The following is a 27,557-nucleotide window of genomic DNA, read 5'->3' as shown; positions in this document are numbered from 1 at the left end:
TTTTAGGATCCAAAGCCTTTATGATTCACGTTCACTAATCTTTCAGAATGGCAGCTGTCATACATCCCATAGCTTAGGGTGAGGGAAAATGAAAAATAAATTATCAAAACAAGATAGGAGCTTTTTATTAATAAAATAAATCTGTATTTTATTGAATAAGATGCGTTATTAACAAATTTCTATGACAATTGGCACAACATTGGTTCAGACCTACTTGATTCGGACCAATAATGAGTTCTCTAAAAAATGTGTTGAAGCTTTAGTGAAATGAATCTTACAGGATTTACTATATGTCTAGTAAAAGTGGCGAATTCAGACGAACGTATGCCTGCCCAGCCGTGGCCAGGCGAACATAAGTCCTGCGGGCTGGAGAGGAGGAGGTGTGACCACTCCTCTCTCTATAGAGAAGCACGGGGAAAGGTGTGTACGGCACCATATTGCTCCGTACGGCTATTGCTGTCTATGGGGGCCATATGTATGGCCGCATACTTGCGCCTGTACAAACGTCCCCCTCAAGTTTGTGTGAATGCAGCCTTACTCTGTATGTTGTTTTCTGATCACTCCAGGACTTAGCCCTAAAAAAAAACCTGTGCAAAAACCTCACTGTAAATGCTACCTAATAGTTTTCTAGTGTTCACTTGCCTTTACTAGGAAAAGCAGTGTTAGCTGCATTTGCCATTCAATATTTTTGCTTTCTTTTTTCCTAATGAGTTCTTCATGCCGATGCTTTGGATGTTTTGTTGAACCATTGATGTACAGCCTGAAGTTAGGTAATAAGATTGCTTTTCTTCCAGAAACAGCCCCGCTCTTGTCCACACAATGGGTTTTAGTATGGCAGCTCATCCCCTATCTAGGGAATGTTACAAAGTTAAAATATTCAAACCTTTTAGAGATAGTTTTATATAATGTACGTGTCATAGACCAAGCAATTAAACAGTACAGGCGGTCCCCTACTTAAGGACACCCGACTTACAGACAACCCATAGTTACAGACGGACCCCTCTGCCCACTGTGACCTCTGGTGAAGCTCTCTGGATGCTTTAAAATAGTCCCAGATTGCAATGATCAGCTGTAAGATGTCTGTAATGAAGCTTTATTGATAATCCTTGGTCCTATTACAGCAAAAAAATTTGAAACTCCAATTGTCACTGGGGCAAAAAAAAAAAATTGTCGGGAACTACAATGATAAAATATACAGTTCCGACTTACATACAAATTCAACTTAAGAACAAACCTACAGTCCCTATCTTGTATGTAACCCGGGGACTGCCTGTAATCCCCATTAAATACAGAATTAATGCCATACAATGTTCTGCTATTAGTGGCCCTAACCCAGCAAAGACACACTACCTATCTTTATGCATATCAGAGGAAAAACCAAGCCTTGAGACTAGGATACAAAAAATTCAGCTCCACTGAAAGTTTATTATATGGTCTTTATCCCCTTATGGTTGAAGCCATTATTCATGTAATTTCTTCACACAGTCATATTAGGGCTTGTTATCGGCAAGACACATTGTAATGTGCAGTGAAAAAAAATTCTAAATGTTTCTCTCCACTTTTGTTATGTTTGCCCCCAAATAATAACTAATGAAACAACCAAGTCTTTTCCAAGGGCACCAAACTAACTGATTCGGGAAGAAGGGTCTTGGTGTGAAATGTGACCAAGAACCCCATGGTCATCTTGGCTGAATAGAAAAGATCCTGTCTGTGTGCAGATGGGTGAAACCTTCCCAAGGTCAGCCATTACTGCAGCAATCCACCAATCTGGTTTTCATATAGAAAATAGGAAAATGGACATATCTAGCGTGCTGCCTGGAAAGGACTGGGCCAAAAGGAGAAGTGTTTTTGTACATTTTGAAAATATATACCGTAAGTAGGATAAGAACTACGCGTTTCGAGAACGCACCGTTGTCTTCCTCATGTTCACAACAATGCACTCTGAAAAACATACATGAAAATAATAATCCTCAGCCACAATAATGAAAAAAATTAGATGAATTAGAACATTGATAATAAGGCTTTGTCTCAATGGGAAGGCACTTGTAAAAGTATTAGTTATTAAAAATAGAAATTGTAACAAATATATAATAGGTGTTCAATATACAGATACACTAGGAATTGATTAATAAGCAAATACATTAATTTGCATACTGAATCACAAATAGCAAATGTTATAAGATAAATGGCACATAAAATAAATTGCACATAAAATAAATGGTTAATAATAAATATAATATAATTAACTAGTGTTCATGGTTTTCATGGTAAAGTGGCGAGAAGAAAGCCACTCTTCAGGAATGGACACGTGAAGACATGTCTTGTGTTTGCAAAAACGCAGTACAGTGACGCATGCTGTGGGACGTTTTACCCTAAATGAAAACCTGATCCCAAATTCTCCGGACACTGGTTCACCTTATAATATGACAAATACTCTAAACAAAAAGCCAAGACAATATAAGAGACTGAGAGAGATTTGTGTTATCACATTCAAAAACCCACATTTTTGTTTAAAATTAAAAGAATGAAGAGGGGACTTTCTTTTCACAGGATGAGCTGCAGTTTTTATTGGTACCATTTAGGGGTTTATTTTCATGTATTGGCAAATTGCAATTTGTAACCACATTCACTGTGCAGGATAATGTGATTCCTTTTTCTGGTTACCAACTTCTTTACAAATAGGTTATCTGCTATAGACATGTAAAGGAAAAAACACCACAGAATGTTGTTTCCTTTACATTTACTAGTGAGGTCTTCTTCTTATGTTCTTATAGCCCAAATCTTTCTCTAAATAGATTCAATGTGATAAAGTCGTTTGAAGAGTTTTGTTTGCACAACGTGGGCATTTCCTTTGTAGGTCTTGTTGCTTTAAACAGTTTGCTGAGTTTACCAGGCAAACTTCGCTGTTTGAAGGTGCTATTTTACTCACTCCATTTCTGGGGTCCCAATGTTAAGGGGGCAGAGTTGTGCTCTGAAAAGCAGAACAGGGATCTTGCCAATACTTTACACTATATCAGTGTCCTTTAGAAGAGAATTTAAAGTGCGTAGGTAGAATGGTACTTATTTTAGCAACTGGTCAGGGAGACTTACCTGTACCCCACCTATGTGTGTGGCCCACCTGATCTCTAGGGCCCTAAGCAATTGATTGAGTTGCGTTATGGGCAGGGCTGGGCATACCTGGGGGGGGGGGCACATAAAGCTGTATATAAGGAATCCATGGGGATGAGGGGGGCTGTGTCTAATGAATCCATAGGGGCTGAAGAGGTCATTATAAAAAATAACCATGAGGGATCTGTATATAAAATAACCACAAGGGGGCTGTTTGGGATGATAAACTAGAAAATATCTTGGGGAGCAAAAGACCGTTTTAGTTTCTGAATTGTTAATGGTGGTAGTTTACTGCAGAGGGGCTTACTGAGGCTCTATCGTCCAGGGGCTTACTGAAACCTGGAACCGGGCCTGGTTATGGGTAAATCCAGCAATGTGTGTACGACACTACATTTTTGTAATTGATAGATGGGGTACTGAGAGCAGGATATTGATGGCCTATACTAACAATAGCCTGTTGTTGTTTTTTTTAATATTGTATATAATTTAAGGCCACTGTGATTATGTATTTAACCTCTTTACCCCCATAGTACACACCCACATACACTAAGACAAGACTAGAATGCAACCTTTTTAAAACATAATCCATTACAATATTGCATAGGGGTGTTTGACCAATCATAGACACGCACTACATATACCATTGTATTTCTACCACTTGACAAAACCTTGAATCCGGCCAGTCAGAGAAAACATGTCACCTTTGTACCTTACCTCAGCATTGACAGCGATGTAGTCCCTAAAGTCTAACCACTGCTGTACTAATCATGTTATTCAAGATTTCACCAGTAGATGTCACTTGTTCTCCTTGTGTCATTGGTATATTATGCAATGCAATGTTCTCCTTGTAAACCTATACATTCAAACAGGGGTGAGTCAGGCCCTTTTCAGACAAACTGATTTTTGGGTTGTATGCTACCCGTACCGCACCGTGCCGCATCATATTAAAGAAATACGTTTGTCCCATTTACCATTTACTTGTGTAGCAATGCATTTTGCCTTTTTTTCCCCAAAAAAACATATAATCCCAACATGTTACCAAACATATTAAAGGGGTTATCCGGGTGTTAAAATTTACTTAGGGTTTGGACTGGGGAGGGCTATTTAAAAATAATAAACTTTAACTTACCTCGTCCGGCGCCGCTGATGTCCCCCGTCACGGTTCGTCTCATCTGTGCGCCGGTCTGATTACAAGGGTGCACAGGGAGCTTGCGGCCGGCCAGGGCCTCCCATCCGACACCATCTCCCAGCGCTTACAACGCTGAGAGATAGGGACGGATGAGAGGAGCCGGCCACATCGCGGACCGGAAGTTCCCTGTGCGCGGCTTCTGTGCCCCTGTAAACAAACAGGGGCATGGATCAAATGGGCTGCGGCGCGGGACATCGGCGGCGCCGGACGAGGTAAGTAGATGTTTATTATTCTTAAATAGCCTGCCCCAGCCCAGCCATAAGTAATTGTTTATAACCGGATAACCCCTTTAACTTTCAATCACAGATGCATTGTCATCTACCTCATTATTTGCCCTGGCTCTTAGCCCAGAATAATTTACAGATAGATAAACTATGATGCATAATGAATGACTGTGTTTGGACCTAATTCCTGAAATATTGCAGGATAATTAATCACCGTTAGAATGTATTAACCATATTAGCAGCGGCACATCGACAGAGAGAAACTCATTCTCTTTGTAATTGCAGAACAGGCATGGGCATCTGTTGCTCGGACAGATTGTAGATCCAGCTGTATAGCAAGAGTCTGGAACATAAAGATTTTGTATGTTTTAACCTCAAGTATTTAAAGGGATCCTGTCACCACATTTTTCACAAATACATCTAGTGGCAGGTCCCTATACAGCCCTAGTAACTATCTGATCCCCCTCTTTTAGCTAAAAATTGTTTCCTCACATCTCCATAAAATCAGAGTTATAAACTTGCCTGGTATCTAGACATCTTTAGAGCGAGTCAAGTGGCGTGACCTAATGTCTTGTGACCAGGGTGACATCATCACTAGCCTCTTAACATTAGCAAACTGTAACCCATGCATATATTTGACCACATAAAATAATCACAGCATGCCTGCATGGACTTCTACTTCTCTCCATGCCTCCATACATGCAGGCTGCTGTTATTTTATGTGATATGATTTGCTGTGGTGTACAGTTTGCTAATGTTAGGACATGACATTACTGCTGCATGCAGAGAAAGCAGGGGGAGGAGCTGTTGGATTCAGCCCGAGGAGCCCAAGGATGTCGCTATAGACATCCTTGGATACCAGGTAAAATTATAAAGTTGAATATATGGGGATCTGAGGGGAACAATTTTTTGCTAAAAGAAGGGTGTCAGTTAGTTACTAGGGTTCTATGGGAACCTGCCACTCGCTACATTTGTGAAAAATGTGGTGACAGGTTCCCTTTAACCATTCTAACCTGTTCAAGTCTACAGACAGGTGGATTTGCCAGTTCTTGCACATATATGTCTGCAGCCCCCCTAATGAATAGCACTTCCCCAATTGGAGGAGCAGGAAGTCTAATGCTCCCTGCAGTGGCATAGCTTTAAACTTTATTGGGGTCCTGTTGATGCCGATATAGCAAGTTTGGAAAGATCCAGATCAGCATCCTGATTAAGAACACTTCCTTTAGATGGCATTTTGTATGGAGAATCAGATGAATCCTTACAATGTGCAGCAGCTTTCAGTCTCTGGCACTCCAAGTTACTTTATGTCTGCAACACAGACTCTACACTTTAAGCTTTTATTCTTTCTTTTGTCTCATATGTTTGTGACATGCTATGGTTTTCACCATGTGTCATTTGTATATTTAATGCTTTCTCCAGTCGTACAACCCTGTGGAATATGTTGGCATGATATCTACCATCATTATCTTACCCGTACATACAGATGCAGACATAAGTCATGCTGTGGTGACAGTGCTGCCTGCAAACCCTCCTTTTTTCAGAGACAAGGAAGGAAATACTTAATTGCAGGTTTTGCTAAAAAATCTTACAGGCAGCTGGTACACTCAATAAAAAAATAAAAATAAAATCAGTGCCTTCATTTTTGTGACCTAGTATGACCCCACTCACTGACATTACTTTAGGTGTCACAGGATAAAGAGGGGATCTATAGCAATCATAGCCGATGGCGGATTAAATGTCCCATGGGCCCAGAGCTGTTCACACAACTAGGGCCCCCCGGAATCCAAACCAACATGTGCCCGGATGTTAGGAATTAAGTACTACTATATATCCTTTATATGCTTAATGTTTTACTGTTTATAAAAGTAATTTAAAGGGAACCTGTCACCAGGAGACCTATTTTTAGCACACCCCCAGTCCCCACAGAGCATAGTACATACACTGCCAAAGTGTTTTTGTATTAAAAATTGGTTTTACAGAAAAAAAGATATGTTATATATTACCTTTCATTAGCATCTGCTGTGTGACTAGGCAGTTGCCAATTGGGAGGGGCTGGAAAGGAGCAGTTTCCCCCCACCCTTAGGAAACTGCTCCTCCATGTGTCCTTTTCAAATATATGAAAACACCCATCACTTGGCCTGCTCCGCTACAGCCAATACAGAGTGAGGGGAGTTATTCATATATTTGAAAAGGACACATGGAGGAGTGGTTTCCCAAGGGGGGGGGGACAGCTCCTTTCCAGCCACTCCCAGTGGACGAGTGCCTATTCACACAGCACATACCTAATGAAAGGTACAATATAACATATCTTTTTTTTTTTGTAAAACCTATTTTTTTTCACAGAAACACTTTGGCAGTGTATGTACTATGCTCTGTGGGGACTGGGGGAGTGCTAAAAATGGGTCTCCTGGTGACAGGTCCCCTTTAATGATGAACTTCAAACTTTCTCATATAACACATCTATTTAGGAAAGCCAATCATATTCCCTAACTGCATGAAACCCTCCACCGACTTCTGTCCAGACCAGATCTCCCAGACAGTGCAGGAAATGTGGATGCTACCCCTGGCTGGCCTGGCATCTGTGGCCCCTGCAGCTGAAATCCTCCTCAGGATCCTAATTTTACCACAAATAAAACTGGGAAAAGTTATTGACACAAGTATTAGCCTAGGGTAGGAAATGCAGCCGCTATTCTAATAAAATGTCCAGCAGCCGCACCTCATTAATAAAAACTCCACAGCTTCCCCTTCACTGAAATGTACACAGCAGAGCCCCCCTTTAAAGAAATGTCTGCAGCACATGCCCCTTTAATGAAATGTCCACCACAGATGCCCCTCTTTAATGAAATGTCCACCACAGATGCCCCTCTTTAATGAAATGTCCACCACAGATGCCCCTCTTTAATTAAATGTCCACCACAGATGCCCCCTTTAATGAAATGTCCACCACAGATGCCCCTCTTTAATGAAATGTCCACCACAGATGCCCCTCTTTAGTGAAATGTCCACCACAGATTCCCCCTTTAATGAAATGTCCACCACAGATGCCTCTCTTTAATGAAATGTCCACCGCAGACGCCCCTCTTTAATGAAATGTCCACAGCAGATGCCCCCATTAATGAAATGTCCACCCCAGATGCCCACATTTAATGAAATGTGAACCCCAGACCCCCCCTTTAATAAAATGTTCGCCCAAATTATAGAAATATCCATGTATCTGTATCTGTGAGCCTGCAGTGCATTTGCAGCTGCTGAGTTGCAACTTTGCTTCTGTGACTCACTGCTCCTTGGAGCTTACTTGTAATTCTTTATCACAGGGAGCTTCTGTCTTGTTACTAGCAAGACAGAACTTAATGAAATTTCAGAGAGAAAGGGAGATAAGTTGGGAGAATGATAAGAGGCAAAGTAAGTGAACAAGGAAGGAATATATTTCAAACTTTCCTGTATTTGTTGAGGCTATTATTACTATTATTATTATTACTATTATTATTCCCATTAAGGCTGGGAAATTATTTTAATAATTGTATGGTTTTGGTTTGTAGGGGGATGTCTAGCAGCAAAATCATGCATAACTACTTAATGGACATCTGGGGTAGTTCATCTGATGTGCTGCCTTAGAAACCAGCAGCACCAGAAGACCTTCCTTGATTGACCACCATAAAAAGAACTTTGCAGGCCATTGCACCATGTAGGAGCCAGGGCTTCACCTTGTTATCACAGCACCAACACTGAGATCAAAAAAGGTTTGATCCCAGGTATTTAATCCTTGGACTTGACCTCAGTGTCTAAGTGGCCTAATAGAATCCTGTCAGTAACCAATAGTATAATACACTGCACTACATGACACACAACAAATGCCCACGCCCATATCAACCCAGGTTACTAACTATAATAGCATTTAGCTGGTATGCCAAAAACTAAAAAATAGAACACCAATGAACAAATTGACACTTTTTAATCATCCATCACACAAGAAAATGTATTTAAACCAAATGAAAAAGTTTTATGAACCCCAAGGTTATACAAATAAAAACTACGGGTCTGCAAAAAGTAAACCCGTACACAGCTACCCTGACAAAAAATTTCAACCTTCATGGCTCCCAGAAGGTGACAATGCAAAAAAGCTTTCCCTCAGATGGATTTTATTATATAAATGAAAGTCATAAAAACACACTACAAGTCTGGTATCACTGTACTGAAAGAAGTTTTTATATTATTTAGGTTCTTTGATAAACGCCCACATTTTTTTTAGAATAAAACAGCGTCAGATTTGCAATGACAGAAAAAATGGTGGATCCACAGGCAACAGTAGCGTTAAAAATAAATCTTCAATTTAATGTCACGTAGTTAAAAAAGAGACATACTAAAGTGTACACATAGCGAAAAGTAGATTTTTTGCTATGTGTACACTTTGGTCCTTTTGTGTGACATTTTTAACTATTTGACATTATTTCGAAGCAATTTTTTTAACGCTACTGGTGCCTGTGCATCCACCATTTTTAGCGAGCCATTGCTGTATCCTCTTGGGACTGGACAAAGGTTTCTCTCCAAGAAGCACATTTTGAGCTGACACAAATTCTTTTTCTGTTCATACAACGTCAGATTTGTTTTGTTTTTTTTTAATATAATGTTATCGCAGAGGAAATCAGCCACTAGCATAGTACTGTACTTACCTGCTGGTGTTTTCATTCTAAAACAGCCTTCTTTTATCATCAAACATTGCTATTGCTAAGAAAAAAATGTTTATAAAAATATTCAAATTAGGCTCTGGCCCTCCAGGGTGGCTCTGTGTGGATGTTCGGCGCACTGCCCACAGATAATTATGCACACCTCTTGTGTGCATTATCCTCCCCCCCCCCCTTGCCGAAGTCTTCAGTCAGTGAAGCCACTCGTATAGCCGCACACGTAATGCGACTATTAGGAGCGAATTCCCAACAGCCTGCAGTACCGGACCCTAATTTTAATATTTTTATAACATTTTTTTTTTTAGCAATGGCGATGTTTGATAACAAAAGAAGATAACAGCCGGGTCTAGAATGAAAACGCCTGGATGTTAGTAAGCTCAGCTGGAAACAGAACTATGCTAATGGTTGATTTTCTTTAAGATCTAAGCACTCTGGTTAGCCCCCACCCCATTAACACTTCCTCATATTTGGGTTGAGTGATCACATTGTTTTCTTTGAGACAAAACACAAAATAAATAAATAAATGCTATAAGGACAAATAAACAATTCACAGTATACTTGATGTAAACCATCCAACTTGTTGTTATAGACAAAGTAATATTTACAAATTGACTTGCCCTTCCTCCAGTCACTTCCTGTTGCTCAGTGAAACTCCATTTAGTAATTTTCTTCTTGAACAGGTTACCTAACTTTACCGAGACATTTTTTATTACCTTATCTGTTCCTGGAACAAGTTTCGAAATTGTGACTTTGTGGGTGTGCAAGAATGTAAGAATGTCATTTAGGCTGCCTACTCAGAAATGAAGTAATTTTAAGGTGTAGCTTTACCCATAGCATTTTCACTTAGAGTCACACAAATGTTCGATTTTGTGGACTAAAATACATGAATAATTGTAGATCTTAGTTTTATTTTTGACCTGCCCTTTACACACAATACCAAGCAACTTTCATAGGAAGCCATTAACCAGCTACTTACTGATGATCAGTAGATAAAACAGGTAGGACGGCACTCACTTGAACCCGGTTAAAATAGTAGAAAAGCTTTAGTCATCAAATGTAGGAACAATACAGGCAGATATTTGGGAAATATGCAATCTTTGGTAAATATCCAAAAGCCTTTTCAATTAAGTAGCTTCCTCCTGTGATCATCTCCCCTGGTGTTGGGCTTGACCCTTTATATACCACCAAATCGAAGTCAAGTGAGGTCTCCACCATGCTTATAGATAAAGTGCTTCACCACATTAGAAGGATTTTTTGCATCAGGATTAACCCCATTGAGGTGCTCGAGGATTCTCTTTTTACAACTACGGCTATTGCATCCTATGGAATCCAAACCACAAGTTCTACATGTAACACAGTACACTACATAGCGAGTATTGCAGTTTATTAAAATCTCTGATGGGATGTGTTGAATTATCAATTTTGCTGATAAAATTCTTATTATCATTATTCTTATTGTGCATAAGCAACAGCATTTGCATACATTTGCACCACATTTATAAAAGCCTTTTACGGCTAACCAAGTAGCTGACGACTTACTAATGATGACTGAGGAAAGCTCTGGGGACTTGCAGCTCCTGATTCGAGATGGCACTGCGGGCTCCTGCCCAGAGGAGCCTCTACTCCACCAATCCAGGCACAGTCCTGTCCTTTTTCACTGCATGCCTTAACTTCAACCCTCCTCTTCCAACTCCAACCCTAATTTTCAAACTTAATCCCTCCTCTTCTCTCCAGTTGTTTTTGTGCCTCATCAGTATTGTGGGACTTGGCCTCCTTTTTGCAGTTTCTCTAGTTTTATTACATGAGATTTTTTTTTTTACGCTGTTCTGTGCCCTCCGTGAAGTGCACCCCATGTTGATGTCCCTGAAAAGCACTCAGAGGTGTTTTCTATATGCTCAGAATCTCCCATCTCCAGGAAACACACTTGAAGACTGGCCATTTCCCTTTCACCCCTGCCAGGTATTTTACTGCTAGGCAAGAAAGTTCTATTCTAAATACTAGGTTCAGGGTTATTATTTTTAAAAAGGACCGTTCACCACCTCCGGCCCCTTCAACTATTTGCATCCTTAAAGTGGGATCAATCCACTGATTAAAGTTTTCTCTCTAACCCCCATTATTCCCGAGTAATCAATATCATTATTTTGGCTCTCCAATGTCAGATGGGAAGTATCAGGCGGTCAGCTCCAGCACCCGGATTTGGAAATTAAATTGGCCCTGAAAATAAAACCTAAAAGTGGCCCCAAGATGGTGGAGTCAACAGAAGTAGACAGGGTCAGTACATTGTAATATGTCTAATGGCACCTCATGTGCTACCACATACCCTCAACACCAAGGGTTTAACACGTTTTTAAATAGAATATGGAAAATGTGGGCCTTATAGAGAATGTTTTACAGATTTGTATGTACAAAAACGGATATTTGTTGAAATAAAAATTATAATAAAATTCATACCATGTATAAAATCTGATCATTCAATTTTTTTTTTTACAAATAAATTATACCAAAGAATGCATGTACCACTTAATTAAATACTCCTACAATGTTATTCAATAAAATAAGGGCCCCTAGAAGAAGCCGGGGTGACCCGGAGAAACACATGTCGGGAGCATTGTGCTCTCAGGCGACCTGCAGAATATTAGCACCTGCCGCTGGATGATGCAAATGATATACCACTGTCTCCTCTTGTCCTCTTATAAAAATTATTAAGAGGACGTGACATTGGATTACAGGAGGACTGATCAAACTAAGGGGACCTCCTCCTGCATTACTGTCCCAGGTTTACAGTATATAGCAGTGATGGCAAACCTTTTAGACACCGAGTGCCTAAACTACAACCAAAACCAACATATTTTTCCCTCTTCCCCAAACCCCCCTTCATATATACTTTAATCCTTTGATGGTGCACATCGTGGGTGTTTGCTCTGTATAGTGTGAACACGCTTCTACCCATTCTCTATACAGACAGCACACACACATAGCATGCATGCAGAATACATATACAAGACACACATACAGCATACACACAATTCGCACACACACTATATAAACACTGCATACACACAGTGTACATACTATATACACACAGCATACATACAGCACCAAACCCATACAGCATACATACTATATACACAAAGCATACACATACAGCATATATACAGCATACATTAGTCATACACACAGCAGCTGCCAGACTGTAGAGGCTCCAAGATGGTAGTTTGAGCTTACTTATCAGATCTTCTGGTGGTTCCCCCGATCCTCTGTGGGGCCTATCCTGAACTCCACAAAATGTGCACAGGCTTTGATGTTGCAGCAGGCGAGCACACACTCCAACTGACTGCTGCTCCACCAATCAGGGATGGTAGATGTGGCTCTTGTCCTGTCTGCCTTATGCCTGAGATTTGGCACAGCTAGTTATCAGCCCACTGGAAACCTTCCCGGTACACAACATTGCCAGTCCACCCCTGTATGTATATACAGAATACAGACACCAGGGATGTCATTTTTATTCCCTATACTGACCAAGACCAACAAAGTTGTTATCACTGACTACTGCAAAAGGCTTCCCTTCTCTAGCCCACCTACTTTACTGCCATAGACCACCAGGGATGTTATTATTAACCACCTCAGTGGTTCTCAAGATCAGTGGGGGTCTCTGTGGTTGGACCCTTGCCAATCAGCTTGTTATCCTCTATTATATGTATCAGGGATAGCTTGCATAGTTGTTACCAGCTGTAGTTGTTACCAGACCACCCTTGAAAAATGTGGCACAAGTTTTTGCTACAGGAAACTGTAAAATGTCACAATTTCTGAAGTACAAGGATGCCATTTACCAGACATCTCCAGTAACGTGATCAGGCCCTTTTCTTCCACCAAGCGGGCAATAGCCCTGGGTGTCACTCGGTGGAGGAAGCTGTGGGTGCAAGCAACCGCACATTGCCCCTAGCACATAAAAAATATAAACTCAGTACTCACCTTCAGTAATCACAATATGACGCACCTCTTGACGTCATAGTATGCACATGGACAGAGCACACGGACTTGGTTCTACCTGTGATACAGCTGCAGAATCCCGGGGAGAAGAAAGCTGCTGGGAGCACCGGAAGGTGAGCGGAGTTTTTTTTTTTTATGTGCTGGGGGCAGTGTGCTGGGCTACCTATATACTGGGGGGCAGTGTGATGGATACCGATATGCTGAGGGGGCAGTGTGCTGGATACTTATATACTGGGGGCAAGGTACTGGATACATGTATACTGGAGGGAGTGTGTTGAATACCTATATACTGGGGTAGCATGGTGGATACATATATAATCGGGAGCAGTACGATAGATACCTTTATACTCGGGGGCAGTATGATAGATACCTATCTACTGGGGAGGCAGGGTTTTAGATACCTGTATACTGGGGGGTGGGGGAGTTTGCTGTAACATATATACTGGGGGCAGTGCTGGTCTTCCTATATACTTGGGGCATGTGTTTGGCTAAGTATATACTTGGGGCATGTGCTGGGCTACCTATATACTGGGGGCATGTGCTGGGCTACCTATATACTGGGGGCATGTGCTGGGCTACCTATATACTGGGGGCATGTGCTGGGCTACCTATATACTGGGGGCATGTGCTGGGCTACCTATATACTGGGGGCATGTGCAGACTTACCTATATACTTGGGCCATGTGCCGGGCTACCTATATACTTGGCGCAATGTTGCTTGGCTATCAAAATGCCTTGTATCCGCCAAGCTACTAGGAATTTTGTTCATGTTATCTCCTGTCCTAAAGATAGAGGATAAAAAGCTAATTTATATCCTTTTGGATATCTTGATTATTACAAAACATATACTGTGTTTATTACATTCACATAGTACACAAACATTTTTGGCAATTTTGTATGAAAGTGTTAAAAAACTGAATGAGGTTCCCTTCCCCCCAGATATATACTGCCAGCATGTAGCCAATAACCAATACTGGCAGAAGAGCCTCTCTTAAAATGTCAGTTTCATGACCCAGCCTCTAGGGCAGTGGTGGCGAACCTATGGCACGGGTGCCAGAGGTGGCACTCAGTGCCCTTTCTGAGGGCACACGGGCCATTGCCCCAGCACACCAGACAGGAGTCAAAGAATCTTCCTGCAGTTCCAAGCAATTTAAAAGATGCTGCATTCAGTCATATTTTGATACTGACTTCGCTACTTGGGACTTTAGGGAAAGGAAGGAATTAGACAGGGTTGAATTATTTTTGGAGGACCTCCTGCTGGCCCCACGATTCTCTGTGTACAGAAGGAAACTGGAACAAAGCTAAAATGATGAAAATTTCCCATCTTTCTACTGTATTGATGTCCTCAGGAGGCCAGTATGATTGAAAGTTGTTGAACAGGGAGCAAGTTACTGCTTTAATTTTTGGTTGGCACCTCGCGATAAATAAGCAGGGTTCTGGGTTGCAGTTTGGGCACTCGGCCTCTAAAAGGTTCGCCATCACTGCTCTAGGGGGCACTGAATATATCCACATGTATACACCTAGCTCATATTGAGGTACGTGGGAGCGATACACCTACAGCTACCCCTTTCTAGTGGACTCATCTAGGATTCCATCCAGTGAAGAGGTAAATCATCAGCAGGTTCCTATTAATGTAATAAATAATCCCCATGTTTCTCTTATAAGTGATAAGCTGAGTGATGTATTCCTTTTCTGAACTTATTATCTAATCTGCTCAATATTTTGTTTATTTCACTAAAAGGAAAAGATAAATAAAAGACACGGCACAAAGTTAAATATGTTAAGTATTTCTTTCAATAGTTATTTACTTTACTCTATCATAAAAAGATCCCTTAACCCCTTAAGGACGGAGGGTTTTCCGGCTCTTTTCTCGCTCTCCAACTTCAAAAATCCATAACTTTTTCATTTTTCCGTGTACAGACCTGTGTGAGGGCTTATTTTGTGCGTAACAAATTTTACTTTCCCGTAATGTTATTTATTTTAACATGCCGTGTACTGCGAAGCTGAAAAAAAATTCCAAATGTGGAAAAATTGAAAAAAAACCGCACGTGCGTCACGTTCTTGTGGGCTCAGTTTTTACGACTTTCACTCTTCGCTCCAAATAACACGCCTACTTTATTCTTTGGTTCGGTGCGATCGCGGTGATACCAAATTTATATAGGTTTTATTGTGTTTTAATACATTTTCAAAAATTAAACGAATGTGTACAAAAAAGAAAAAAAAATTTTTCCCATCTTCTGACGCTAATAACTTTTTCATACTTTGGCGCACGGAGATGTGTGAGGGGTCATTTTTTGCGAAATGAGGCGACGTTTTCATTGCTACCATTTTGAGGTCTGTGCGACATTTTGATCATTTTTTATTTCATTTTTTATGTTATGTAAAAAGGTGTAAAAGTCGCATTTCGGACATTTGGGCGCCATTTCCCGCCTCGGAGGTCACCGCCGCCTGTAACCGTTTTAATATTTTGATAGATCGGGCATTTTGGGACGCGGCGATACCGAATGTGTCTGTGATTTTTACTGTTTATTATGTTTTATATCTGTTCTAGGGAAAGGGGGGTGATTTGAACTTTTAATATTTTATTAATTTTTTTTATTTTTTAAACTTTTTTTTTTATTTTTTTTTTCACTATCTTTTAGACCATCTAGGGTACATTAACCCTAGATGGTCAGATCGCTCCTACCATATACTGCAATACTTCTGTATTGCAATATATGGCATTTTTGCAGCACATTCATTACAATGAGCCACTGGCTCATTGTAACGAATCTGCAGCTGCCAGATAGCCTCGTGTCAAAAGAAGACACGAGGCTACCATGGCAACCGATCGCCGCCCCCCGATGACGTTCGGGGGCGTGGCGATCGGAAAAAAGATGGCGGCGCCCGCGCGCCGCCGTCTTTTAAACGCCGCCGGCGACTTTGCCGGCGGCGTTGAAGGGGTTAATAGCCGCGATCGGTGCAAGCACCGACCGCGGTTATTAGCGGTGGGGGTTTTGTGCAATATGCAAAAACCCCCACCTTTGTATGAAGAAGGCTCAGCCCGTGAGCCCTCTTCATACACTCCTTACACCTCTGCGCCGTAGAGCTACGGCGCAGAGCGTTAAGGGGTTAACCTAAAGATGTTGATCCAGAAGAAGGCAAAAACCCCAAGGGAAATAATTCCTTCTTGACCCCTGGAAAAGGCGATCGGTCCTAAGACCCTGGATCACACCTGCTTATTCCTATTTAGTGTGTACTAAGTACATTAAGTATTAACCAAGTATTGAATTTATAATCTTTTGATTGTTTATAGTAATACTACACTATTATTACAGTTGAGGCTAAACCTATCCTAAGTTGAAAATTTTTTTTGTTTATTCTAAATATTAAGATTAATGTATTATGGGTATCTATTTATAATTCTATTATTACTAAATGTTGTAATGGAATTTTAGTATAACTTTAAATGAATTCCCTATCCCTAAAGTTAGATCCAAAGAAGGATCATCATGAGAATGATACAATACACTAATACTAAATACAAAATTTATATAGTTTAATAATGTCTCAATACCTTAAAAAAAATTCAACTAACTTTGCGTTAAAAAATTTCTAACTTCAGTGTACAGAGATGTATAAAGTGTCATTGTGTAAGGTGTCATACACAAACAAACATACAATATATACATAACCAATACACACCCACATATCAGAGCCCCCTGAATCTGCGGGCCTCATAGTACCTGCTTCTGCTGTAGCTACACCCCTAGGGGGTACAATAGGTGAGTAAGCTGCTGGGGGGCACAATATGAGGTGGAGATAGAGGCACTAAGGAGAAAATAATATTGTGTGGCGGTAAGGGGTGGAACAAAAGGCGTGGCTTGGGTCCAAAAAAAAATTACACAGCTTTTGCCCATCTTTATCTCCTACAGAAGTTGGGAGGTATGCGATACGTATGTGATACATAAACACAGCATATATGTATATACTGTATACACAAAGCATACATACAAACAGCACACAGACAGCATATATACTAAACACCCACAGCATACATGCAGCATATACAAATACAGCATACACACAACACCATACACACACAGCATATGTACAGCATATACACAACATATATACAGCCTACACAGAGCCTACAGTTCTGCCTGCTTGCCTCTGCACATCCTAGGCGATACAGGGCAAACACAAAGACAGTCCCTCTCTTCTCCAAAGTGCCAAAGTGTGGAAATGAAACAAGACAGAGATAACAAATAAGGCACAAAATCGCAGATACAAAGAATAGTCAATAATAAGAGCAAAATATCAGAAACCAGAAATACAAAAGTATATCAAATGAAGCGCAAACAGAAAATACAACCAGTAAAGAGGATAGCAGACACAGGGTATTTATAACAGTAAGATAAAAGGGCCAGAGGCCTGAGAGTCTGATCATGTTAACCCTTGATGGACTAGGGTAAAGCTTGCAAAGATCCGGGTGTGGTAGATTTAATCAGCAGCCCAGCCACTAGAGCAATGTTCAGATTGCCGCATAATGCAGCAAACACCCACCATTTATGAATATCGCTGAGCCATGAGCACTCTTTATACATCCTTAACGGCATTATGCCGTAAATTCATCATCCCCGTTTTCTCCCATTAAAAGATTAACTGCAATATCCTTTGAGACTTAGCCGCCAAAAAGATCTGCGCACTTCAATAATTGACTTTGTCTGTAACAATTAGCATGACCAACCCCCTCTTCACTTACTATGGGAGGAACTGAAGTGTGCGCTTTGTGATGACTTGATACTTGCATCTTGCTCCTCCTTCTTAGTTAAACCTTCTCACACAGTGGCCCACATTTACTAAGGCCTTTGCGCTAGTTTTCTGTCGGACGTTGCACGTTCTTCCTGGTGCAAACTACTTTCACATGTATTTTAGAAGTGTCCGAATCACATACAGTATGTGTCACAGCAACTCAATTGTGTTGTGGCTTCACTATACCTGACGCCACAAAAATGTCTGCACATAAAGGGGCGTTACGCTGCACAGTCAGACCATGCAACACATTTATCATGCAGGGTCTGACAGAAATATGTTGCACCCCCCATGTTAAAGGTGCACCAAAAAAAAGTTGGTGTACTCTGTCGGAGCAGTGCAGGGAGCGGCAGATTCATGATGAATGGAAGCAACAAATCCTGAATCTGCCGCACTCTGCACACTTCACAGGCAAACTGCAACGTGGGCTAGTGTCTAGCTTTGTATTTGGTGTTAGAAAGCCGCCAGTCAAACTGTTGGTACTTCATAGGTGCATAGGGGGCAAAGGCTTACCCAAACTCCATAAATACCACAATTTGGTAGTTACATGCGGATTGCATGTTCCACTCCTCAATGTTGCAGCAATTGGTGTATAGGCCTACAACAAACCTGCTCTTCCTTACCCACAGTTTTTTTTAAGATATGGGATAGGGCTCCTGGCCTTATTGCCTCCCCATTCTTGAGAAGCTTACTTGTGTGACAAATCTGCATTCCCACAGGGATTCAGGGTGGACAAAACAACTGCTCAAATCCTCCAAGGTCAACACTTATGAGCTCCTTTACTTGATAAGTCATTACCAGATTTCACCAGCTTTACCGGATGTCAAACCCCCATAAAATTTATATTGACGATCAAAACTAAGGAAAGCGAATCAATATGCTGATTTCAGAAACCCTCTTTAAAGGGATTTTTTGCTGACATTTATATTTGTGTGTAGATTTTTGTAGCTGCAGGGAAAGGAATGTGTTATGTGTGAACACTAACAATGAGTTTCCAGTGAGAAATGCATTTTACCGGCAGATTATTGTACGCCAACGCAATTGTTCTCCAGCACACAAATTACAGGGTTCTCACAAGAACAAGCTGCACAGATGTCATATCCAACTCCTCGGCAGCAGTTCCCTCTACTTGGTCTGTTCAATGTATACACTTTCTGGTTTATTACCTCAGACCTGACCGGTCACCTCAACAGATTGGTGAAAAATGGACCCAGGGCGATAACATAAATCTCAGGGAAAATAAATGAAGCACCTTTAACATTGTAGTGTATGGATATAAACAATACAACACTAGCACACTCACATATCACATGTCTAAAATGACATTTCTACTGTGCCATGAGATCATTCCTGCTCCACTATGACAACACGCAGATTTCTAATGCTCTAACAACATGTTTCCATTCATTGTAGAAGTAACACATTTACAGGCTTATGTTTGTTAATCTATGTTGAATATGTATATTTTTTTTTACTTCATTGTTTCTTTTTTGGGCACAGTGTGACATAATTCCAGGTGACGATTTTTCATTTTTGCTGTGAATCTTTTTCAGAAGTCACAAATATGTGCAAAAAAACACTGCCCCACCAGGCCTAAAGCTTAGATTAGATATCCACCAGAATACATCTGGCCAGCAGAATAGCAGTAAAAAAAGGCATAATAAAGATATTATTACGTTTATCTAGCATTATAAAAGCCATTATCTGGGTTTTTCCAAATCCAGCTACCATAACATAATAGCACAATGCAAATATGAAACTCATAAAATAGGACACTTCAAATTGTGAAAAGAAACAAAAATAAAAATCCAATATTGAAAAATGGTGAAAAAATATAGAAGTAGGTAAAATACCACAATGAAAAATTTGGCAAATGTCATGAATCAGGTTGTGAGGAAATCCCATAGTATTTACTAGGCAGAGAGATTTTTAGAATTGTTATATTATATACCGTATATATTCTAAAATAATTTAATAATTCTTTAATTCATAATTCTTTAAAGCACTTCTGCCTCATTATCATATTTTACTTTTTCGCATAAGGAGATCATAAAAAAAGCAAAATAAATACAATGCCTTTATTAGGATGCCCAAAAGAAGAAAGCTGTGATGCTGACTTACGATAGACATTTCTAAAAGTAGGGTTACAGTACATGTTTGTGGCATTTGCAACATCTCTTTGTCACCTTCTTTTGCGATATAACATGTATATGTATCATTATTATGTATAGAATTAACTATGTTGTAAAAAAAAAAACCTTCTCTCCTGACCCCACACTGAGCTTTCATTTCTCTATATCTTCTCTAAGTGTACACAGATAAGCTGTGACAAACCACTCCTTCCTCTCTCTATATACAACACAGGGGAAGTGATTACACATCTCGCATCTCTGCAACCCTTTAACTGCTTCACTGCTGAAGCCCTTTTTACTACTGAAAGACCAAACAGTGTGGCAGTTAAGACACAATTTAGTCAGCTTCCTGGGCCCCATGGTTATTAAGTTAATTTATTAAGTCAGCAGCCCCCTCCCCAACCACAACCTTCACTAACACCAGACTTGTGATGGGTTTGTCAGAAAGTTCCACCGACAAGTATACATTTTATGGTGATTGTGTCTATAAAGTGTCAACCTGTATCTCACCTTGTTACATAGAATTATATGTTATTTTCTTTATGTAAAATGTCACTTGCCAAACAAGACCTCCCAAAAGACATTGGTTGAAGCCCACTAAACATATCTTAAAATGTGAAACTTAGATAAAATTATACACTTGTACTATACATGAATAGTGTGTTAGATATCCGAATTATTTTGTCTCCGTTGAAATAGTGTCATGGAAACATGAACTTTAAAAAAATATATGTTCCACATTTTTGCACTATATAACAATCCTCACCATTTGATGCACCCATAATTACTCCAAATCAGATTTGCTGCATCTGATGCAATGTAAAATGAAGCAGCTGCACAAGCCAAATGTGAAACACATTTACTAACAACATATTTCCATCACCCAAATGGTGGTGGCCTGCGATCGGGAACAAGCCGCCGGTGTTTTGCATTAAATGAACACAAAAAACACAGGCGGCTCGTTCCCGATCACAGGCGTTACCATAGAAACGCTGATGAAATCGGGCCGCGGCCCACCCCGGTGGGTGCGGCTTTGTCTGTGTTTGCGTACGCAGACAAAACGGCACGTGTGCCACCACCCATAGGCTGACGTCACACAGTGTGTTCTTGGACCGTTTTTAAACAGACTGAAAACGCACGCATTTTTGTATGTTTACTATGCATTTGGCTGGTTTTAATTTGTGTCACAGCTGCCTACACTTCTAGAAATGAAAATAAACATTTTCAAACCAGCCAAACGCATGGTAAACATACAAAAACGCATGCGTTTTCAGTCCATTTAAGAACCGTCCAAGAACTGTCCAACAACGCACTGTGTATATATAGAAAACAGTGAATACTATTAGATGAATATAAGAAGTGGTCTCACTCTTAACCCTTTGCTGACACAGCCCTTTCATATTTTTGCACTTCCGTTTTTTTTGCCATCATGTGCCACCATATAGGAAAAGCTGATTGACAGGCTCAAGCAAGGCGGCTTACAAATATGGCTCAGTTACACAACATCTGAAACAGTTCTGGCCCAAATTCCTACCAACTATTGTAAGAAGCTTGTGGAAGGATAGCCAAAACGTTTGACCCAACCCAGTTTAAAGGACATCTACCACCAGGATCAAGGTTTGTAAACTAAGCACACTAACATGCTGGTGTGTTCCCCCTCTGACAGGAACCACTCTTCCATAACCCCTTAATGACCGCCCTATCAGCTTTTTAAGGCGGTCATTAAGGGTACTTCTTAAGGATGATTTGGCGAATCAGAAGAAGATTGCAGGACATCGGGTCTCATAGTGCCGGTGTTGTGCTGTGACAACACTGCCCAGACTCGGCACTAATACCTGGGATCGGGAAAACTCAGATCCTGGATGTTTAACCCCTTACACGCCGCATTCAAGCATGAACCGTGGCATGTGTCCCCAATGGATCGTACATATACCCCCAGTGAGCTTACCAGGGGATCCGATCCATCCTGCAGCAGCCCTGGAGTCTGTCGTGTGCCTCAAGGCTGCCAGCTCCTCTTCATGGATGTAAATAACTGAGCATGCACAGCACCATGTATTGCAGTATAAGGGCATGAACAGGCGATCGGATGAACGCTTGTTGAAGCCCAAGTCTGGAAAAATGTAAAATTGTAAAACAAAAAGTAAAAATCATTTTATAATAACTAAATAAAATAAAAGTCCCCTAATCAGCCAAATTACATATAAAATCCAAATAAAACACAAATATAAAACACAAAAAAAAATACATATTTGGTATCACTGCGTCCGTATAAATCTGTACAATAAATCTAAAACAATACTGAACACGCTCGGTGAACTACGTAAGAAAAAAACATGAAAAACTTCTCGTAATATACAATTTTGAATCAAAATACCCTCACAAAAAATGTTCTAAGAAGTGATAAAAAAAATAACATACCCTAATATAATACGACTGAAAAGAACAACTCTTTTTGCAAAAAATATTATTTTTATGTTATGGCGAGCGGGAAAAAAAGAGTGTTAAAAATCCTAAATAAAAATAGATAATTTTGTTTGTATGCCCCTTGAAATGGTTCATAAAATCTCATGAATAATCAATAGACCCCCAAAATTAATTATCTATACATTGTATCTCACACCGCAAATAATAAGCCCTCATATGTTTGCATTACCAAAAAAATTTTATAGCCTGTACGTTGTGACAATACAAATCTGCTGTGAATAGCGCTGCTTTCATTCTATGCCAAGCCATGTGCCCATTCAGCAGTTTACCAGCACATATGGGGTGTCGCTACACTGGGAAGAAATTGGGCATCGAACTTTGCAAAATATTTCATAATTTTATTCATTATGAAAGTCTCATTTGTGTCTTAAATTAATGTATTTTCCAAAAAAAAAAATGTAAACGTTTCTAAATCGCAATTCCATTTTGTTTTAACCCATGTGAAAGACTTTATAGACTTAATAGAAGTTGTTTTACATAAGTTGAGGGGTGAAGTTACTATAGTGGGGTAAATGTTAGTTATCTAGCTTTTTGGGTAGTTTAACTATCTGCCTGGAAAGCAGAACATTTCAAACTTTGGAAATTAAGAATTTTTCTGAAATGTTGCTAAATTTTCATTTTTGTTACAGAATGAAACACAAAACGTATCACTTAAATTCTACAACTAACATAAAGTACAATCTGCCTTTAGAAAACAGTCTCAAAATCACCTGGATATGTTAAAGCGTTACAAAGTTATAACCAGTTATCATGACACACGTCAGATTTGAAAAATCAAGTCTGGTCATTAAGCTGAAAACAAGTGTCGTGATAAGGGGTTAAACTTCCTACGCCCTTGTTTTTAAGACAAAAATACTTAAAGAATCATGCAAATGAGCCTGAGGGGCTCCAGGCTCCATTAACATCTATGAAGCCCGGAGCACCTCAGACTCCATTGCATAATTTTTAAAACCTTTTAAAGTAAAACACCAGGGCATAAGAAACTAAAAGAAGATCAGATCCTGCAAGATGGGGCACACCCCAGTAAGTGTGGTGGCAGCATTTCACAAACCAAACATTTCCCCAGACCAAGAGACTCCAAGAATCATTATAAATAATGCAAGGTGTCCATGCATCTCTTTTGGAGAGAGACTAAACACAAGCAGTCCCCAGAACGTATAGGAAAGGTTCTATATGTTTGTATGTTAGTAGGAACAGGTAAATGCAATAATGAACGATGGCCACAACTCAAATGCTATATACTGAATACTGGCAGTCTATAGGGTAAAAATAAAATATTTCGCAAAAGTACTTTGCTTATTGCCAGATGTCAGCACATGAGCAGCCTTTCCTGTGAGGATGTCACAGCTCAGTAAACTCATCTGCAGATGTTCCAGGTAGATAAGCGCCCATTATAGCAGGGGTCTCCAATATGTACATCTCCAGATGACATAGATTACAGACCACAGTTAACAGTCGTGAAATCTTCATGTCACTAGTGGGTTTGGCAATACAACCCAATTAAAACAGAAAGGGATTACCCAGACTTTTTAAAAGTAATGCACTACACAAAAAAAAACAAACAAACAACAATTAACCACTATAATATATCTATATTTAATATGAAAACTAAAATAGCAACATCATCTATTCACACCATAGAAAGCCAGGCCTTTGGCTCCGCTCCTTACTCCATCCCCTCAGTACCCTCCATCTCCCCCTCACATTGTTTCCCCCAAAGCTCCCTGTCACATTATAGCCCCTTTGATATTTTTTTCGCAAGCAGCTTTCCCTCTTATTGTGACCCACCCCAGAAGCTCTCCCTCTTATTATGTCCTCCCCAGCAACTTCGGCTCTTATTTCCCCCCCCCCCCCCCCAGCAGCTCCCCTCTTATATTACGCCCTACAGCAGCATCCCCTTTTATTTAAACCCCCTTGTTTCATCCCCCAGCAGTGGCGTAGCAACAGCGGTAGCAGCCATAGCGGCTGCTACGGGGTCCGCGTTGCTTAGGGGCCTGGGATGGATGGCAGAGTCAAAAATTATCAACACTGATCTCCTGGGTCGTCCCCCCCTCGTGGCAGGGGCGCAAAGGCAGAGCAACCAAGCCCGCCTGTGCACTTCCTCTGCAGCCTGCTTATATGTGCACCAGCTTTCCGCATCTAGCTGGACACTGCCAGCCCAAGAACACAGCCATGTCCCCGCCGGACAGCCCCAACAGCCCTCCCCCACAGCCGCCACTGGCCAAAGCCACCTCCCTGCCCCCACAGCCAACCGTCCATGGTCACAGTCACCTCCCTGCCACCTGCCCGCGGCACCACCTGCCTGCCCATCCGCACAATTCCAGAGCCAGCCGCGTGGGCCACAAACACCTATCTGCCCAAAGACACGGCCACCTGCCCACCCGCAGGATAACACAGCCAGCCTCCTGTGGCCGCAGCCACCTACTTGACCCAGCCACCAGCATGCCAAAAATGTAAGTAAGAACCTTTATGTAGTATATATATATATATACTGTATCTGTGTATTTGCTCTATGTGTGTGTGTATTTGCTGTATGTGTGTATATGCTGAATATACTGTATGTTGTCTATATAAACTGTAAGCATGTGTGTGTATATGAGGAATATACTGTATGTGTGTATAAACTGTATGTTCTGTATATATCCTGTATGTTGTGTGTATATGCTGTATGTATGTGTGTGCATATGCTGCATATACTGTATGTGTGTGTATATACTGTGTGTATATGCTTTATGTAGATATATATATAGTGTGTATGTATACTCTGTATGTGTGTATATGCTCTATATACAGTATGTGTGTGTATATATGATGTATATGTTGTACGTGTGTGTATATGTTGTATGTATGTGTGTATATGCTATATGTATATGTAGTATGTGTGTATATATAGTGTTTCTATACAACATTATGTGTATACACAGTGGGTGTATACTGTATGTATGTGTGTACAAGTATATAAAAGTGAGTGCAGAATGGTATGTGTATGTATTCAAGAGTATACATATATTTGTGTATATATGAGTGTATAAATATGTGTGATTGTATAAACGTGTGTGTACAAATATGTATAAATATTTTTTATGTGGAACGTGGGCCCCATGCAGAAATCTGCTATGGGGCCCTGCCTCTCCTAGTTACACCACTGTCCCCCAGTAAAATAACACATACTCACCTTTCTCCATTCCCCCACAGCAGCTCCTCTCTTCTCTCATTCTGCTGTATGTAGCACTGAAGCCGGCGGGCAGGGATGACTTTATCACATTGCAATAATTGCGGAAGCAGGACTGGGTCTCAGGCTCCCTAGGTAGAAGGGAAATGGGATTGATTACAACATCTTCTTTCTTCAATCCTCACAGAGAGAAAGAGAGCCAGCACTGCTGCTGGGTCTGTAGGGGTTAATCAGAGCAGCTGGGTCTCATCAAACCCAGTCCAACCTCTGATCAAACATCTGCCCCTACAGGGGGTTGTTTCCCCCGTAACTGGGACTCTGAGCGTGGTGGCACACGTGGCGTTTCAAACCCATTTTGAAGCATTCATTTTTTGACCGTTTTTGTCAAAAAACGCATGTGTTTTTTAATGGACTGCTTACAAACGGCCCAAAAACGGGTTCAAAACGCCACATGTGCCACCACATGTGGAAATGTCTCCCAGGGGTCTTTTATGACCTCATGAGGCACATACAAAGTTGAACACTCATTACATTAATAAATATCTCCATAGTCTCCCCATAAGCCCCAGACTATACATATTATATATCAAAATGACCATCTAGAGTTAATTTAAAACTGAAAAGAAATATATACTCTATATTTAAAAAAAAAAAAAATTCTACCTTTTTAGTAACTTTAAAAAAAAAAAACAGTCCCTTAACTAATTTATTTGTAACTATCCCTACATCACAAAAAACGCAGCAAACTATTTTACGGTATAGCACAAAAAAAAGGAAGTTATGTCCCTTGTAGGGGTATTTCCATTTCAGCAAATTATTGTTATTGTTTTTATCATAAAAAGTTATAGACTTTCCAATATACTTTCTGTATTAATTCCTCAGGGCGCGTTCACACGTTCAGCTATCGTTGCGTTCATAACGCGACGCTAGCGCACAGTGTGCCGGGCTCGGGCCGATCGCATATGCTTTTCCCGGGAAACGCATGCGATTAATAACCCGATCGCATGCGTTTCTCTGGAAACGCATATGCGATCGCCCCAAACTCCTCCCCCTGTGCTCTAGCGTCGCGTTATGAACGCGGCGCTAGCGGAACGCGTGAACGCGCCCTCGCGGTTTCCTAGGTCTCTGCTTGATGTCATTCTATAGGAAGCTTCTATGTTTACTTCCAGTGGACAGAAATCTTACCATGGTCACACAGGTGCACGGCTCATTATAACACACAGTTCTGATTACTCTCTTTGATATTTCGAGCAATGCACCTGTGTGACCATGGTCAGTACAGTACGGCAGGCATACATCGTGTGTATGTAGCCTAACATAGATGTTTTCTATAGGATGACAGCAAGCAGAGATCTAGAAAACCGTGAGGAATTAATACAAAAAAATATATTGGAAAATTGTATAACTTTTTATCCTAAAAACATTATTTTACCGAAATTGGAACATTTCTTTTAAACCAATAAGTATGAAAATTTGTTAGAAATGCTCCGGACAGTAAAGCCTGATTAGAAAGGGGTTCAGGTCCTCAGCACCTCTGTGGCAGCCATACTACACAACTGAGCAATGTAGCAATGTACGTGAGCCCTATTTACACTGGTAGCACAGTTTTCTGCAGAGCAATGATTGCAGCGGTAAGATACGTCTACCCTGTGCTCTGCTCACATATTACACATTATCCTCGTAATCTACACGTTTTGCTGCAAGTCCACGATCTCACAGCTGCGCATGCGTCACATGACTGTTCTCAGCTCGGCAGCGGAGTACGTGCGTATACCATAGAGT

General features: G+C 40.6%; 1 long non-coding RNA gene across 1 annotated transcript; it reads right to left on the bottom strand.

The window, feature by feature from the left end:
• Positions 1-22,072: 22,072 nt before the first annotated feature.
• Positions 22,073-27,554, bottom strand: LOC140119219 (uncharacterized). The gene is made up of 3 exons (XR_011853353.1): positions 27,438-27,554; positions 25,779-25,906; positions 22,073-22,229 (listed from the first exon to the last, which is right to left on the bottom strand). It is a non-coding gene; the product is annotated as an uncharacterized lncRNA (long non-coding RNA).
• Between the last annotated feature and the right edge of the window lie 3 nt (positions 27,555-27,557).

Source organism: Engystomops pustulosus, chromosome 2 (genome assembly GCF_040894005.1).
Source record: "Engystomops pustulosus chromosome 2, aEngPut4.maternal, whole genome shotgun sequence".
In the NCBI taxonomy this organism is placed as follows: domain Eukaryota; kingdom Metazoa; phylum Chordata; class Amphibia; order Anura; family Leptodactylidae; genus Engystomops; species Engystomops pustulosus.
This window is presented reverse-complemented; position numbering and strand designations above follow the sequence as displayed.